Source organism: Arachis ipaensis, chromosome B5, assembly GCF_059453495.1.
Source record: "Arachis ipaensis isolate K30076 ecotype BB chromosome B5, ASM5945349v1, whole genome shotgun sequence".
NCBI classification, from domain to species: Eukaryota; Viridiplantae; Streptophyta; class Magnoliopsida; order Fabales; family Fabaceae; genus Arachis; species Arachis ipaensis.
This window is the reverse complement of record NC_142440.1, coordinates 94,641,621-94,647,803: the sequence shown is the minus strand read 5'-3', so window position 1 is coordinate 94,647,803 and position 6,183 is coordinate 94,641,621. Positions and strand designations below refer to the sequence as shown.

Sequence of the window (6,183 nt, the reverse complement as noted above, 5' to 3'; positions counted from 1 at the left end):
TTCCTAACCTCCTAACTTCCTATCTTTTCAAAATTTGTTTCAACTAACTAACTAACTTTTTGTTTGTTTCTTAACTTTTTCAAAACTACCTAACTAACTCTCTCTCTCTCTAATTTTCGAAAATATCTCCCCTCTTTTTCAAAAATTTCTTTTTTATTAACTAATTATTTTTATTTTTAAATTTTAAAAATTTTTTCGAAAATTTCTAACATTTTTCAAAAACCATTTTTCAAAAATCACTAACTCTTTTTCAAAATAATTTTTGAAAATTATCCCTCCCCCATCCTATTCTATTTATTCATTCATATCCTAACATCTCATCTCACATCTCTTCCATCCGTACAGTTGTGTTTCTTCCTTTACATCACACTCTTTGTCTCCCCCTCTTTTCTTCCACTCACAAAGGGATCCCTATACTGTGGTATAAAGGATCTCTATTATTATTATTATTTTTCTGTGCCTTCTTCTTTGTCATATGAGCAGGAGCAAGGATAAGAACATTCTTGTGGAAGCAGATCCAGAACCTGAAAGGACTCTGAAGAGAAAATTAAGAGAAGCTAAAATACAACAATCCAGGAATAACCTTTCAGAAATTTTCGAACAGGAAGAGGAGATGGCAGCCGAAAATAATAATAATGTAAGGAAGATGCTTGGTGACTTCACTACACCTAATTCCAATCTACATGGAAGAAGCATCTTCATTCCTGCCATTGGAGCAAACAACCTCGAGCTGAAACCTCAATTAGTTTCTATGATGCAGCAGAACTGCAAGTTTCATGGACTTCCATCTGAAGATCCTTTTCAGTTCTTAACTGAATTCTTGCAGATATGTGATACTGTTAAGACTAATGGAGTAGATCCTGAAGTCTACAGGCTCATGCTTTTCCCTTTTGCTGTAAGAGACAGAGCTAGATTATGGTTGGATTCTCAACCCAAAGACAGCCTGAACTCTTGGGATAAGCTGGTCACGGCTTTCTTAGCCAAGTACTTTCCTCCTCAAAAGCTGAGCAAGCTTAGAGCTGATGTTCAAACCTTCAGACAGAAAGAAGGTGAATCTCTCTATGAAGCTTGGGAAAGATACAAACAGTTGACCAAAAAGTGTCCTTCTGACATGCTTTCAGAATGGACCATCCTGGATATATTCTATGATGGTTTATCTGAGCTATCAAAGATGTCACTGGACACTTCTGCAGGTGGATCCATTCACCTAAAGAAAACGCCTGCAGAAGCTCAAGAACTCATTGACATGGTTGCAAATAACCAGTTCATGTACACTTCTGAAAGGAATCCTGTGAGCAATGGGACGCCTATGAAGAAGGGAGTTCTTGAGGTTGATACTCTGAATGCCATATTGGCTCAGAATAAAATATTGACTCAGCAAGTCAATATGATCTCTCAGAGTCTGCATGGAATGCAAGCTGCATCCAACAGTACTCAAGAGGCTTCTTCTGAAGAAGAAGCTTATGATCCTGAGAACCCTGCAATAGCAGAGGTAAATTACTTAGGTGAACCTTCTGGAAACACCTATAACTCAACATGGAGAAATCATCCAAATTTCTCATGGAAGGATCAAAAGCCTCAACAAGGCTTTAATAATGGTGGAAGAAACAGGTTTAGCAATAGCAAGCCTTTTCCATCATCAACTCAGCAACAGACAGAGAACTCTGAACAAAATGCTTCTAATTTAGCAAATCTAGTCTCTGATCTATCTAAGGCCACTGTAAGTTTCATGAATGAAACAAGGTCTTCCATTAGAAATCTGGAAGCACAAGTGGGCCAGCTGAGTAAAAGGATCACTGAAATCCCTCCTAGTACTCTCCCAAGCAATACAGAAGAGAACCCAAAAGGAGAATGCAAGGCCATTGACATAAGCGCCATGGCCGAACCTCTGAGGAGAGGAGAGGACGTGAATCCCAAGGAGGAGGACCTCCTGGGACGTCCAGTGATCAATAAGGAGCTTCCCTCTGAGGAACCAAAGGACTCTGAGGCTCATCCAGAGACCATAGAGATTCCATTGAACCTCTTTATGCCCTTCATGAGCTCTGATGAGTATCCCTCTTCTGAAGAGAATGAGGATGTTACTGAAGAGCAAACTGCCAAGTTTCTTGGTGCAATCATGAAGCTGAGTGCCAAATTATTTGGCATTGATACTTGGGAAGTTGAACCTCCCTTGTTCATCAATGAACTAAGTGATCTGGATCAACTAACATTGCCTCAGAAGAGACAGGATCCTGGAAAGTTCATAATACCCTGTACCATAGGCACCATGCTCTTTAAGGCTCTGTGTGACCTTGGTTCAGGAATAAACCTCATGCCCCTCTCTGTAATAGAGAAACTGGGAATCTATGGGGTGCAAGCTGCTAAAATCTCATTAGAGATGGCAGACAGCTCAAGAAGACAGGCTTATGGACAAGTAGAAGATGTATTAGTAAAGGTTGAGGGCCTTTACATACCTACTGATTTCATAGTCCTGGATACTGGAAAGGAAGAGGATGAATCCATCATCCTAGGAAGACCTTTCCTGGCCACAGCAAGAGCTGTGATTGATGTTGACAGAGGTGAAATAGTCCTTCAATGGAATGAGGACTCCCTTGTGTTTAAAACTCAAGGATCTCCCTCTGCAACCATGGAGAGGAAGCAGAAAAAGCTTCTCTCAAAGCAGAGTCAACCAGAGCCCCCACAATCAAACTCTAAGTTTGGTGTTGGGAGGCCACAACCAAACTCTAAGTTTGGTGTTGAACTCCCATATCCAAACTCTAAGTTTGGTGTTGGAGAGTCTCAACAAAGCTCTGCACATCTGTGAGGCTCCATGAGAGCCCACTGTCAAGCTATTGACATTAAAGAAGCGCTTGTTGGGAGGCAACCCAATGTTTATCTAATTCTTATTTTTATTGTTTTTCATGTTTTCTTAGGTTCATGATCATGTGGAGTCACAAAATAAATATAAAAATTGAAAACGGAATCAAAAACAGCAGAAGAAAAATCACACCCTGGAGGAGCATCTGTCTGGCGTTCAGTGCCAGAACAGAGCATGGTTCTGGCGCTGAACGCCCAAAATGGGCAGCTTCTGGGCGCTGAACGCCAGAACAGGCATGGTTCTGGCGTTCAACGCCAGAAATGGCACACAAATGGGCGTTGAACGCCCAAAATGGCCACCAACCTGGCGCTGAACGCCCAGAGTTGGGTACAAAGGCATTTTTACATGCCTAATGGGTGCAGGGATGTAAATCCTTGAAAACCTCAGGATCTGTGGACCCCACAGGATCCCCACCTACCTCCACTCACTTCTTCTCACCACTCTCTTTCACACAACCCCACAAACACTCTTCCCTAAAAACCCCTCACCAATCACCTCAATCTCTCTTCCCCACTAAACCTTCACCACTCACATCGATCTCCTCTTCCCCATAAACCTACCTCATAAACTCTACCTACCTTCAAAATTCAAAACCAATTTCCCACCCAAACCCACCCATATGGCCGAACCTTAACCCCCCTCCCCTCCCTATATAAAGCCATCCATTCTTCTTCAAATTCACACAACACACCCCTCTACACTCCTCTTGGCCGAAACCACATCTCCCTCTCCCTCTCCATATTTCTTCTTCTTCTTCTTCTATTCTTTTGTTTATTGCTCGAGGGCGAGCAATATTCTAAGTTTGGTGTGGTAAAAGCATAGCTTTTTTGTTTTTCCATTACCATTGATGGCATCAAAGACCGGAGAATCCTCTAGAAGAGGGAAAGGGAAGATAAAAGCTTCCACATCCGAGTCATGGGAGATGGAAAGGTTCATCTCCAAAGCCCATCAAGACCACTTCTATGATGTTGTGGCCAAGAAGAAGGTGATCCCTGAGATCCCTTTTAAACTCAAAAGAAATGAGTATCCGGAGATCCGACATGAAATTCAAAGAAGAGGTTGGAAAGTTCTAACAAATCCCATCCAACAAGTCGGCATCCTAATGGTTCAAGAGTTCTATGCCAATGCATGGATCACCAAGAACCATGATCAAAGTAGGAACCCGGATCCAAAGAACTATGTTACAATGGTTCGGGGGAAATACTTAGATTTTAGTCCGGAAAATTTGAGGTTGGCGTTCAACTTGCCATACATGGAAGAGAACGCACGCCCCTACACAAGGAGAGTCAACTTTGATCAAAGGTTGGACCAAGTCCTTATGGACATATGTGTAGAAGGAGCTCAATGGAAGATTGACTCCAAAGGCAAGCCGGTTCAACTAAGAAGATTGGACCTCAAGCCTATAGCTAGAGGATGGTTGGAGTTTATTCAATGTTCAATCATTCCCACTAGCAACCGGTCTGAAGTTACCATAGACCGGGCCATCATGATCCATAGCATCATGATTGGAGAAGAGGTGGAAGTTCATGAGATTGTACCTCAAGAACACCATTATCACTTTATATCTTCCTGACTGAGATTTACAAGGTGACCATAGCTTGCTTCATACCAACAATCTCCGTGGGATTCGACCCTTACTCACGTAAGGTATTACTTGGACGACCCAGTACACTTGCTGGTTAGTTGTATCGAAGTTGTGACAATTATGAATTAAGATCAAAGCACCAAGCTTTGGAGCCATTACCAGGGATTGTTCGAGCCTGGACATCACAATTTCGTGCACCAGGTATCTAATCGATACATCTAGCATGAAATCCATGAGTGTACCTTTGGTACTTTGAAGCACTATACTTCCGATATTGAGACTGATCAACTTGATATCGATTGTTTGGTGTGTATAGGAACCAGATGGCACCTCGTGGACCCAGTCGGAGACGTGAAAGAGATCGTACTAATACGCAGGAACCGGAAATCAACCCGAATAACCCAGTAAACCTTATGGCGGCGTTGGAGAATATGGCTGCTGCTATGCAGGCCACTACGGAGGCTCTTGGGCAACAGATGAACAATAATGGCAATGGCGGAAGGGAAGCTCAGGGCCCGATGACACTGGCAACCTTCTTAAAGGTTAATCCACCTAAGTTCAAGGGAACCACCGATCCGACTGAAGCTGATACTTGGTTTCAGGCCATGGAGCGAGCACTGCAAGCGCAGTTGGTGCCTGAAGAGCAACATGTTGAATTCGCTACCTATCTACTCACGGGGGAAGCATCGCATTGGTGGCAAGGGGCTCGACGTCTCCTGCAACAGGGGAATGATCATATCACTTGGGATGCCTTCCAGGTGGAATTCTATAAGAAGTACTTTCCGAATTCCGCCAGGACAGCCAAGGAATTGGAGTTACTGCAGCTAAAGCAAGGTGCTATGTCCATATCTGAATATACAGACAAATTTGAGGAGCTATTCAGGTTTTCCCGCATGTGTCAAGGAGCTCTGGGAGACTTCGAGGAATGGAAATGCATTAAGTATGAAGGAGGGCTCCGGAGCGACATCTTAAGTTCAGTGGGACCAATGGAGATCCGAACTTTTTCAGAGTTAGTGAATAAGAGCAGAATCGCTGAAGAGTGTGTGAAAAGGAGGGTTGCAGAGAAGGGAAGTCATAGAGAGCACAACCAAGGATTCGCACCAAGGGGTCGAGAGTTTAAGGAGAGAGGATACGTACAACACTTTCCCCAAGGACAGAATAACTTTGCGACGAGTAAGGAGTCCCAAAGGAATGGTAAGGGAAAACGGGCAGCGGCTGCTTCTGATGTTTCAAGCTGTCAGAGATGTGGAAGTCATCACCCAAATAGGCCGTTCCGATTGGGGTTAGGTGTATGTTACAAGTGCGGGTTACTAGGGCATGTATCAAGAAATTGCCAACAAGGAGAGAGTCAGGATGCGGGCCGATTGCGATAGTAAGATTGAGGTAATTGCCTTAATACAAATGGATAAATGCCTGTGATGTAAATGACTTTCTGTTGAGAATGATGTGTTGTGTTTGTTATGTAGTTTGTTGATTTCTGGATTTTTGGTGAAATGGATTGAACTCGTGACTTTTAGTTCCTTTGATTTAAATAGATAAGGGATGGTCCTAAATGATGGATTTGGAAACGTTAATTCAAATTGTCGGTCAAGTTAAGTGGTGGTTTAGTACTTGAGGAAATAAGTGATGGAACTAATACTTGACGAGAAATCAAGGTGGCATAGCGGAAGCTTGCTAAAGCGTTAGCATAGTATGGTAATAATAAGGAAAAGTAGAGCATGATTGGAAATGCTTTATGCTT

General features: G+C 42.8%; 1 non-coding gene across 1 annotated transcript; it reads right to left on the bottom strand.

Annotated features, from left to right (window-relative positions):
• Window positions 1-1,009: 1,009 nt before the first annotated feature.
• Window positions 1,010-1,117, bottom strand: LOC148565034 (small nucleolar RNA R71). Its single transcript, XR_015885091.1, has one exon. It is a non-coding gene; the product is annotated as a small nucleolar RNA R71 (small nucleolar RNA).
• Between the last annotated feature and the right edge of the window lie 5,066 nt (window positions 1,118-6,183).